Source organism: Giraffa tippelskirchi, chromosome 5, assembly GCF_054371585.1.
Source record: "Giraffa tippelskirchi isolate mGirTip1 chromosome 5, T2T-mGirTip1v1.2.pri, whole genome shotgun sequence".
NCBI lineage: Eukaryota > Metazoa > Chordata > Mammalia > Artiodactyla > Giraffidae > Giraffa > Giraffa tippelskirchi.
This window is the reverse complement of record NC_137279.1, coordinates 181387161-181400046: the sequence shown is the minus strand read 5'-3', so window position 1 is coordinate 181400046 and position 12886 is coordinate 181387161.

Here is a 12886-nt window from a genome sequence, read left to right as displayed (position 1 = left end):
AAGTCAGATAGGGAAGGAGAAATATTACTTGACATCCCTTATATGTGGAATCTAAAAAGAAATGGTACAAATGAACTTGCTTACAAAACAGAAAGAGACTCACAGACTTAGAAAATGAACTTATGGTTGCCAAGGGGGAAGAGATAGTTAGGAAGTTTGGAATGGACATAAACACACTGCTGTATTTAAAGTGGATAACCAACATGGACCTATGTACAGCACATGGAACTCTACTCAATGTTATGTGGCAGCCTGACTGGGAGGGGAGTTTGGAGGAGACATGTATATGTCTGCTTGAGTCCCTTCACTGTTCATCTGAAACTCTCACAACATTATTAATTGGCTATACTCCAATGCAAAATAAAAACTTTTTTAAAAATGAAAAAGAGTGGATACGTGTATACATAGGACTGATTTACTTTTTTGTACAGCAGAAACTTATACAACATTGTAAAGCAACTATACTTCAGTAAAAAAATTTTTTTAAAAAAGAGTCGCTGGACTATATGGATGAAAAACAGAGAGCATGATCTTCTGAAGCCCTGCAAAAATCCAGGAAAAAATTATATGAATTGAAGACTGATGGTTTTCATATTTTGGCCATTGACTGCTTCACAAACAATATGCAAAACAGATAAACACGCCCTGGTTGAATCAGGGATGAGAAGTCCCTAGTCTTGCTTGATACCTTCTTCCATTCCTCAGAAGTGCCTGAAAGGACTCGAGTAAAACAATTTGAAAGCCCCTGGTCTAGACTGTTCAGGAGAGAATGGTAATCAGAGTCTAGAGAGGAAGTGAGATACGCAGAAAATTAGGAACCAGGCTTCAGATGAGTGTAAATAATCAAGAATTTTATTAATAGACTAGTTGCTAGTGTTCTAGGTTTCTGGTTTGAGGGCCTGGGAGGAAGATGATAGAGGCAGGCTTTAGAGAAAAATGACGTCTTCCATGGCTGAGTGCAAATGCATGTAGACACTTCCCAAGGAGGCAGGGGGACCGAGGGCAGAGGAAGCTCGGGAGAGTCTCAGTGGGAGAAACAGATCAAGAGATCATCAGTAACCGGCGGTCACTGAAGTCTAGGGAAAAGGGGAAAAAATCTGGAAAAAAAAAAAAATGAAGTGATAAGAGAAAGGGAAAGAGACTAGGATAAAAAAGTGATAACACCAATATTTAATAGTTGGTCACAGAGGCTTCCATGGTGGCTCAGACGGTAAAGAATCTGAGTGCAATGCAGGAGACGCAGGTTCCGATTCCTGGGTCAGGAAGATCCCCTGGAGAAGGGAATGGCAACCCACTCCAGTATTCTTGCCTGGAGAATTCCACAGACTGAGGAGCCTGGTGGGCTGTAGTCCACAGGGTCTCAAAGAGTCAGACATGACTGAGCAGTCAGATTTATTTTTATTAGCACAGAGGCAGGAAGATAAGCAGGTTTATGATGTCTTAGGAGCAAAGGAGAAGAAAGAGAGGAGAAGGGGTCATGGCCACACATTCTCTGTGTCCCCAAGACACCAATGTTTCACTTACAACATAAGAACCATCACAAGGAATTATGTGAAGAGAGCTGAAAATCTGTTTCTTCATTTCCACTGACTTCAAGGCTAGGAATTTTCTCATTTATAAATATATCCTGTGCTTAACAGAGGCCCTGGAACATAAGAGCTTTATAAATATTTGTTGAATGAGTGAACTAATTAATGAATCTTTGAGAACTATTTGGAGAAAGCATTACAATAGCATTAAGAGCTGAGCAGAACTTAAGGGAGAGGATCAGGGTAAATTTAAGGACCATCTGGTAGGTTCCCCAAGGGAAGATACAAACCAAACTGTGTGTTGGCTTCTGGAAGACCTAGCAGCCTGGTCATGTTCCACACAGGGCAAGACTGAAGACAAGCAATAGAAGCAAAGGAAAGCCAGCCCAAGTGGGCGTCACGCCCAGGAGCACAGGTGGACAAAACTTTGTGGAACAGAGCCAAAGAGGAAAGGGAAATTAGTGGATGTGCTTAAGGAAATCTAAGGTAATAAAAGCAGAAATTCTGGGTTTGGGTTCTCACTGCATTATTGAAACTACATTTGAGAAGTGAGGCAGAGAGCCCTGGAGGGAATAATGCCAAAACCACAGCAGATTGCCTTTCCCTTAGAAACCAGGCTCTCTTTCACTCTCCCTGACCCTACAAACAAAATGGAAATTCCAGGGAGGTTTCCTTCTTTCCAACAACTAAATGGAGCAGGAGAATTTAGGACTGTGGAGGCATGAAGCTTCCTGAAGGAAAGCAGGTACAAAGCCTGGAAGCTCAAGAGTAAGGACACACTCTACTGGGCAGAAGCTTGTTTGCTCCTCAAACAGGAAGCCTTGAATTTCCCTTTTATATCATGATAACTAGAAAATAACAGAAATTCATGCTCTGCAATTAACTGGATTGAACCTGTGCATAATCTAAAAGGTAAGAGTAGCGTTAAGGCATTCTCCTGCTTGGGAAGATAAGGGACTTTCATTTCTGCCAATAAATAATCAGTTGACCAAGAACACTGCTCAGCAGTTTTTGCCTCTGCCCTGCAACCCAATTAAGAGGCTGGAATGGAGGACAGGTAGGAACTGAAATTATTTTCTTATTATTTCTTCTGTGGTAGAGACGATGTTGACACTGCGAATTATTCTTTTGGCCACATGTCCTCAGAGACTTCTGGGCATCGTGTGTTGAAAGTTGTCCTTTCCAACGCAACTTCCAAATGGTCTCAGCAGGAATTGGAGCATTCTGATCACACATTTCTTGGCTTCTCTTCAGTGTTTTATCATTTCGCTTGGTTTTAGAAAGTGTTTTTCTACCCATTGGACAAGTAAGACAAAACTCTGATCTAAATGAGAACTCATAAAGGAAAGTGACCTCACTGTTACTGAGGAATGGAAGGGTGCAGAACTTCCTCAAAAGGGGGCAAAAGAAGGAAAATGAGATATGGAGAGAGGGAGTGAGGGAAGGTCTGGGAGGATGCTAAGATCTTAATGCTAATGCTAATGTTAATGTTAATGCTAAGATCTTAATCTCTAGGAAAAGGAATGTTTTGATTTTCCCTTTGGTTCAACTGTATTTTCCACTTTTTCTTCAAGGAATTGTTATTATTTTTAAGTAGTGGAGAATACAAGTTATTTTATGACAAAAAATCAAATTAACAAGATCTAAATATCCTAAGGTAAGATTTTTTTACTGCTTTTTAAAAAAAGTTTTGGATGTGTACTAAAATACACATAACATAAATTTTACCATTTTAACCACTGTTAAGAATCTGCCTGCAATGCGGGAGACCTGGCTTCAATCCCCAGGTTGGGAAGATCCCCTGGAGAAGGGAATGGCTACCCACTCCAGTAATCTGGCCTGAAGAATTCCAGGGACTGTATAGTCCATGGATCACAAAGAGTCAGACTCGACTAAGCGACTTTCACTTTTCAAGGACAATTCAGTGGCACTAAGTACATTCACAGTGTTGCACAACCATCACCACTATCTGTTTCCAGAAATTTTTCATCATCTCAATCAGAAACTCTACACTCCTTAGACAGTAACTCCCCATTCCCCTCCTCCTGCCCCTGTAACCTCTATTCTACTTTCTGTCTCTATGATTCTGCCTATTCTAAGTTCCTCATAGCAGAATTCTACAATGTTTGTCCTTTTGTATCTGACTTATTTCACTTAGCATAACATTTTCAAGGATCATCCATGGGGTAGCATGTATCAGAATGCCATTTTTTTTTTAAGTTGAATAATGCTCCATTATATGTCTAGGCCACACATATCATCTGTTGGGGTTTATTGCCTTAAAATTTCCTTATCAAAAAATTTATTTAAAACATTTAGGGGGAGGTAGCTCAGTGGTTTTCTTTTTTATTGAAGTAGAGTTGATTTATAATGTACCATCTGTTGATGGACATTTGGGTTGTTTCTACTTTTTTGCCCACTATGAATAATGCTGCCGTGAACATTGGTGTGCAAGGGTCTATTTGAGAACTTGCTTTCAATTTGGGGGGTATATACCTAGAAGCGGAATCACTAGACCATAAAGTAATTCTGTATTTAACTTTTTGATGAACCTTCACATTGTTTTCCATAGCAGCTGTACCATTTTATATCCCCACCAGCAATGCACCAGAATCCAATTTCTCCACATCCTTGTCAACACTTGTTCTTTATTACTACTATAGTTTTCCTAATTTGTATGAAGTGGGATCTCATTGTGGTTTTGTGCTTTTTTTAAAAAAAATTATTTATTTATTCATTTATTTGTTTTTGCCTGGTCTTGTTGTGGCACTTGGACCCTTCAGTCTTATTGCAGCATATGGACTCTTAGTTGCAGCATGTGGGATCTAGTTCCCTGACCAGGGCTAGAACCTGGGCCACCTGCAGTGGGAGTGCAGAGTCTTACCCCTTGGACCACCAGGCAAGTCCCTTCACTGTGGTTTTGGTTTGCGTTTCTGCAATGGTTAATGATGCTGAGCATCTTTTCATGTGTTTGTGGTCTATTTGTATATCTTGTTTGGAGAAATATCTATTCAGGTCCTTTGTCCATTTTTGAATTGGATTTTCATTATTGTTTAGCTGTGGGAGTTCTTAATGAATTTTAATTTTAATGAATTTTAAATTTTTAATTAATTTAAAATTAATTTCATTAATTTTAATGAATTTTAAAATTCAATTTTAATGAATTTTTATTCTTTATCGTATATGATTTGCAAATATTTTCTCTTACTCTGTGTGTCGTCTTTTACTCTCTTGATAGTGTCTTTTAACAGATAAAAGTTTTAAACCTTGATGAAGTCCAGTTCATCTAATTTTCTTTCTTTGCTATGCTTTTATATCCAAATTATCGCCAAATCCATTGTGATACAGGTATTCCCCTGGGTTTTCTCCAAAAAGTTCTATAGTTTTAGGTCTTATTTTTCGGTCTTTAAGCCATTTTGAATTAATTCTGTACATGGCATAAGATAAGCATATAACCTCATTCTTTTGCACAGATATTCAGTTTTCCCAGAACCATTTGTTGAAAAGACTTTCCTTTCCCCACTGGATGGTCTTGGCACCCATGTAGAAAATCTTACATGTTTTTATATATAAGGTTTATAGATTTCTCTTGTACATTTATAGACTTCAATATACTCTGTGGGTAAATGTGAAAATAAAATAGAAACACCATACATTTGTATAAAAGGCAGCCAGGACAGTTGTAATATAACCCTGTATTTATACAGTGAGGTAGTTTTCTGTCAGTTACACAATTCTTGAATTGTATGTGTGGGTTTGAATCCCGGCTCCATAACTTATAATTTATAAGTATACATTATAAGGTGTATAACCTTGGGCAAGTCATTTAATTTTTCTCAGCTTCCTCATCTGTAAAATGGGATTATATTAATGACTAGTTAGGATTGTTATGAGGATTCAAGGACATAATTCATGTAAAGCACTTAGCATATTTCCTGACACAGAGTAACTGCTTGATGCATGATAACTATTGCAATCATATTGGCATCATTAGCAACATACATGGGGTGGTTTATAGCCATTATTTCCTGTGATTCCCACCTTAACCCTGTGAAACAAGCAGGATAGTAATAATAGTCTCATTATAGAGATACGTTAGGTTCAGAGTGTATTTTACTGGACTAATACTACATGGTAAGCAAGTGGCAGAACAAGAGTTTTTCCACAACCCATAAATGGGGTATCAGCAACAAAGCAACTTTTACACAGAGATCTGGTCCCTGGGCTAATGTTCCTTTTATTAAGAACTTCTCTGTCTTCATACATCCTAAAAGAAATGACCTACTGTTCTCTGCTTTGGACAAAGAAGGAAACAATGGCAAAGAGGGTAAGAGTCCTGTGCAGGGCAGACCCAGAAATAAGGGGAAAATTTTCAAGAACCAGGAACAGATTCAGTGCTACCAGAGTCTCATCAGAATATTTCTTCAGTAATTATAAAAGCCTTAAATGTGAAATAGCAAATTCATGCACACCACCTCCTGGCCAGATAGACGGTGTAAAGCGCTGTAGACGTGAGTTGCTATAAGTACAGGGAGCTCGTGCTTTCACTTCAGGCTTCGGAAGAAGAAGCAGCTGAGCTGAAATTGATGTAAGGATGGCTGCTTAAATTCACTTAGGAGACAGTTACAGTCTCTCAAAAGAAAATCATTAGGTACTTATCATGGACAGGATGTGTTAGGAGATGTGCAGATATAAAATTAGTAATCTTTGAGAAGCTTCAAGACAGAAGGAAAAGTAGGAGACAAGGAAGAACTAGTTTAAGCCATCATGTACTGACTGCCTTAAGAGTGCCTTGTGAAATTTCTATAATGCTGCTCCTATCAGCAAAGGCAAGATCCCTAAGTTTGTCCAAAACAATGTGTCATTGGTTAGTCTCCAACAAAAACCTGTCTGATGGATTTAGTCTCACTGTACTAAGCCCTTGATATGCAAAACCTCTTCCATATCTTCTAGCACTAAAGGGAAACACAGCCTTCCTGATGTAATAATGGGATGGATGGTGAGGCTATAAATTTATTTGGATTTACGATCTGGCTCTCTCCCTTACTTCCATCTGTGCCAAACCATCGAGGGACGCACCTGATTAATCATCTGTGGATAAAGTACATTACTGCAAGGTACATGTTCTCACTGAAGTGCTTTCGACAAGACCCTGGGTGCTTAGTGCAGAGGTTTTCAGGAAAGAAGCTGCTCAGAGGGCATCAAATATTTGGCCTTTCCTGTACCTCACTACTCCCTAAATCTGGAATGGAATGAAATGCCCTCAGGATCAGGGAGAAAAGAAAAGGTAGGCAGGCTTGGCAGTCTAAGCCTCAGTGTGAGGCTGGGCAGATGTGAAGAAAGCTACCTGAACAGGTGACTCTGGGTGGGATGGCCTGGGGGACTCTATCCAGCCACAGGAGGTAGTGAGAGGTAGTGGGAAGGGGCAGGCTTTGGAGAAAGATGGGTTAAAATTCTGGTTCTTTAGTGTGTGTGAGTTTCAGATTCCCTTCCTTAAAATGGAGAGAACCCTATCCTACAGGGAGGTTGTGGGAATGAGCAGGCTTCTAAAATGGTTTCTAAGGAATTTGCCTCTTGGTGTTCATGCCCTCTATAGTCTTCCCCTGAGTGTAGGCTGTACCTAAGTAACAAGAAGAATAGAAAAGTGATGGGATGTTGCTTCCAAGATTAGGAGGCTGTGGCCCCACTCTCTTCCTGCCTCATTTCCTTTGCTGTGAACTGCTCAATGGAGTTGTCCACACCGCCAGTAACGAGGGCAGCCTCCAGCCCATAGTTAGCATGAAACTGAGGCTCTCAGTCCAACAGCCCCCAAGGAGTTGAATCTTGCCGACAACCCTATAAAGGAGATTGGAAGCAGATCCTTCTCCAAGTCAAGCCTAATCTGACTGCAGCTTGACCAGCACCTTGACTGCAGTTTTTCAGGGGGCCCAGCTGAGCCACATGCAGTTTTCCAACTCACAGAGACTATGAAATAGCAAGTGGTTATTGTTTTCCACGACAGAGTTCGGGGATAATTTGTTATGCAGCAATAGGTAACGAATACCACGGTATCTTGGATCAGTAGCCAGTCTATACTATCGTTAGCAGAGATGGACTCATTGCCTTCCAATCCATTTATAGGAAAGATGGTGGCATGAAGATTAGAGGACAGAGGGAAGGAAGGAGATGACATTTTCTAGGAAATCATGAACTAAGCAGAAACTAAAAAGAGAAATAGAGCCAAATGCCAACTATTTTGTGACATGTGATCATCTCCAGAGTCCCAAAATATTTCATTTGTGCTGTGATTATAGCCCCAGCACAGCAGACTGTACGTTGTAAAGTTGCACCCTTCTCCCTGTATCCTATCCTCAAAGATAGGGGCCATGCTTTCATTTCCTTGGTTCATCATCACGCCAAACACCATGCTTTGCAAATAATGAAAATGAAACTAGCCCATAATTGTTCTTCCTCGTATTTTTTAAAAAATTATTCTGGTAAGGTTTTTCGTTCCATTCTTTTCCTATTAAAATCCTCCTCACCTTTCAAAATCCATCTCATATAAGTTGGAAAGAGAAAAACAAATACCATATGATATCGCTTATATGTAGAATGTAAAATATGGCACAAACTAACATATCTACAAAATAGAAACAGATTCACAGTCATAGAAAACAAACTTGTGGTTGCCAAGAAGGAGGGGAAGAGGGGTGGGACGGATTGGGAGTTTAGGGTTAGTAGATGCAAACTATTATATATAGTATGAATAATAAACAAGGGCATCTGTACAGCACAGGGAACTATATTCAATCTCCTGGGATAAACCATAATAGAAAAGGATATAAAAAGGAATGTAAATATCTGTATAGCTGAGTCACTTTACTATACACCTGAAATTAATACAGCATTATAAATCAACAATTTTGTTGCTGTTGGTAGTCGTTCAGTTGTGTCCAACTCTTTGTGACCCCACAGACTGTAGCCTGCCAGGCTCCTCAGTCCACGGAATTCTCCAGGCAAGAATTCTGGAGTGGGTAGCCATTCCCTTCTTCAGGGGATCTTCTTGACCCAGGGATTGAACCCAGATCTCCTGCATTGCAGGCAAATTTTTTACTGTCTGAGCCACCAGGCAAGCCAGCTATATTTCAATTTTTTTAAATTTCAATGAAAAAATTGTAAATGAACAATATTTCAATAAAAATTTTTAAACAAAATAAATCCAAATTCATTTCATAAATGTCCTTTTCTACATGGTCTCCCTGACTTCTAGCTTGTTTTTCAGTAATATTCACTCCCTCTGTGATGTTCTTAACAAACTATTTCTCCCTGCTATTAGTACTCACCTTATCTGGCTCTTGGTGAGAATTAGTGTGTTACAGCCAGCTCTCCCTCCAGATGGCAGCCTCCAGGCCAGCAGGGGCACTCTGTCTTACTCACCTTTGTGAGTTTCAGTACCCACCCCAAGTTTGTGGTGGGTTCTCAGAACCAGTGGCTGAAAGAATAAATTACTTCAAACAGCTCTCTAAGATTTGAACAAATGAATCTCTGAGAAAAAGATGAAAGGGAAAGTCACAAGTTGTAATGTATTTTTCAAAGCTGCCAAGGCCCACAAGTCCCCTCCAACCCAGTGAGATTTGCAGAGCTTGTGGGATCTTGCAAATTTCTATTCCAGGCATGCTGTGGATCCCTGCTGGCATCAACCCCAGGACAAAAACAATGAAACTGCGAACACTGCACCTACAATGAGAGGACACAGCAAGAGGACACAGATAGGCATTGTTAGAAACATAATTCAACAGGGTACAATAAACAGTCACTTCTGGGATTCCTTAATCAAGGCCACCCTTTACTCCCCTGGCCACCCTCCAACCTCCACCCCGACCCCTGCTCTGATACACCTGGGTCCAACAGGAATTGTACCTCCACTCAAAACACAGGTATGTACCAAACAGAACAAAAGCCACTGGAGATTTCACAGTTTTCCTAGGTTTTTTTCTCATGCAGTAGGTCAGGGACAGCCAAAGATGCCATAAACAAGTGGAGAATGGGGAGTGTCAGCAATGCTACTCTGATAGCAATAGGCCATTGCTGCTGCTGCTGCTGCGTCGCTTCAGTCGTGTCCGACTCTGTGCGACCCCATAGACGGCAGCCCACCAGGCTCCCCCATCCCTGGGATTCTCCAGGCAGGAACACTGGAGTGGGTTGCCATTTTCTTCTCCGAATAGGCCATTAAGGAAGATGAAAAGAAAGTGAAAGTGAAGTCGCTCAGATATGTCCAACTCTTTGCGACCCCATGGACTGTAGCCTAGCAGGCTCCTCCGTCCATGGGATTTTCCAGGCAAGAGTACTGGAGCGGGTTGCCATTTCTGATAACTCCCACGGCCCATGCTGGGTGAGAGAATGCCTGTCACCTTGGCAACCCTTCCTCCCTGAGGGCAACCTCAACTCCAGGATGGCTAAGCCCCAGGCTGAGGGAGGACCTGGCCTCCCCACCGGTAGTTCAGTTCCTGGACACAGGGTCTATGCCTCCTTGGAGGCACCAAGTGAGCCACAGTTAGGTCTGGGTAGGAGCCTCAGGGCTTAAGGTGCCCTCATCTCAAAGGCTAGTCAGCATTCTTCTATACTCAGTGACTAGCTGGAATAACCCATGCCGGCTGGGGATTGGTCAGCACCCGCCTGCTTGGTGGTGGTTGGTCAGCCCCTGTTCCTACTTGGTAGTGATTGGTCAGCACCCACCCGCTTAGTGGGGTTTGCTTGGTGGGGCTTCTCCAGTGGTTCTTACGGCTCCTGCATTGACAAACAGGTTTTTAATCTCTAGTGCCTCCTGGGAAGCCCTACAGAACTTTAAGTGAACTTAAAATGAAAGTCGCTCAGTTGTGTCCAGCTCTTTGCAACCCCATGGACTATACAGTCCATGGAGTTCTCTAGGCCAGAATACTGGAGTGGGTAGCCTTTTCCCTTCTCCAGGGGATCTTCCCAACCCAGGAGTCGAACCCAGGTCTCCCGTATTGCAGGTGGATTCTTTACCAGCTGAGCCACAAGGGAAGCCCTAAAAGTGAAAGTCACTCAGTTGTGTCCAATTCTTTGAGACCCCGTGGACTAGTCCATGGAATTCTCCAGGCCAGAATACTGGAGTGGGTAGCCATTCCCTTCTCAAGGGGATCTTCCCAACCCAGAGATCGAACCCAGGCCTCCCGCACTGCAGACGGATTCTTTACCAGCTGAGCCACCAGGGAAGCACATTAGTATATTTTAAACGCTTATGCTTAACAGATGATTGTAATGCATATGTGTTATAATGCAATGTAATCATGCTAGTCACAAGATAATCCCAAGACTGTGGTGGTACATGGATTCACAGTGCATTTCAGATAGGATGGCCCAGTAACAAGACACAGACGAAGGCTGCATGGCAAACATCTTCCTCTTTCAGTTGTGTCCATGTTTCTCTGTGATTGGATGGAAGTTTTCACCTGGAGATAATGTCAAAAGTTTAAACTTGTTGCTTTCTATGAATGAAGGTCTGGGAGCCAAACGGCCTTCTGGGTCTCCTGTGACTGGCCTTGAATTTCAATGCTGTCTTAAAGCCAGAGAAGCAGAGCAGTGCGGTGGCTGAAAACGATATTTCTACAGCAATGTTACATGGGCTTGAGTCTCAGTCCTGTTGCTTATTAGTTGTGTGACCTAGGGCAAATTACTTAAATGATGTTTACCTCAGTTTCCCCATCCATAATATAAGGATAATAATAGTACCTACCTCCTTGGTTTGCTGTGACTCTTAAATAATTTAATACATGAGTCTGGCATTGTTACCTTGAAGAGCAGGGATTTTAGGTTACAAAGAATAAAAGACATTCTAGACAAAAGAATTGGGTTACACAAAGGCACAGTGGTGGAAAGTACAAGAAATGTTAGGGGGAAAAAAATGTTAGGGGAATTGTAAGTAACTGCTTGTAGCTAGATTACAGATTCCATGTGAGGTAGGGAAAGCCCAGGCTCAGATGGGGAAAAGCCTTGTGCACCAGGATGAAGAATTAGAGTGAATTCTTTAGGAAATGAGGGCATTGGTGAATGTTAAGCATGACCAGAAGGAATGGAGTCTCAGAATTACGTGGCTTACACAGGCACTACATGGAAGAGTTGGGACTCAAAGGTTGGTCTTCTGCTGCTTTTAAATCTTATGTCCTCTTCTTTGCTCGAAAATGAACATGCTCTTCTACCTCACCACCCCATCCTCCCACGCCACTCACACACACCACCATTCCATCCATCCCCTAGTGAGGCCAGACTGGATTTCCCCAGGAAACAGCTCCGCCTCCATTTTCAGCCCATATGGTCCAGGCATCGTTACTGCCTCCACTTCAGGGACTCACACATGAGCCTGGTCTTGTCCATCAGTGTTGTACCCCTAGAAACAATTCAAGCATCATCATCATCACTACCACCACCATCCGTAGTATCTGAGCCCTTAGCATGTGTCAGGCACTGTTATAAAAGATTTCCTTGCATTACCTCATTTCATCCTCATGACAACTATCGAGAGAAAGCAGGACTAATTTTTTCTAAAGACATTCTTAATCCAAAGTCCATTTGCTTTACTACTGTTGGCCCATTGGTCTGGAGGGAGATTGTCACCTCCCCTAAAGGCCGCTCAGGAGAAGCACTGGAACAAGCTACTCTCATATCACCAGGGTTACTCAGTCCCATTATTTAAAACAAATACAGAAACCAAACCACATGGTCCTTCTTTCTAAAATAAGTCAAACCTCAAATATATGAAATATATGCTTCAGTTCAGTTCAGTTCAGTCACTCAGTCGTGTCCAACTCTTTGCGACCCCATAGACTGCAGCACACCAGGCTTCCCTGTCCATCACCAGTTCCTGGAGCTTACTCAAACTCTTGTCCGTTGAGTTGGTGATGCCATCCAGCCATCTCATCCTCTGTCATCCCCTTCTCCTCCTGCCTTCAATCTTTCCCAGCATCAGGGTCTTTTCCAATGAGTCAGTTCTTCGCATCAGATGGCCAAAGTAACAGAGTTTCAGCTTCAGCATCAGTCCTTCCAATAAATATTCAGGACTGATTTCCTTTCGGATCGACTGGTTGGATCTCCTTGCAGTCCAAGGGACTCTCAAGAGTCTTCTCCCACACCACAGTTCAAAAGCATCAATTCTTCTGCGCTCAGCTTTCTTTATAGTCCAACTCTCACATCCATACATGACTACTGGAAAAACCATAGCTTTGATTAGATGGACCTTTGTTGGCAAAGTAATGTCTCTGCTTTTTAATATGCTCTCTAGGTTGATCATAGCTTTTCTTCCAAGTAGCAAGTGTCTTGTAATTTCATGGCTGCAGTCACCATCTGCAGTGATTTTGGAG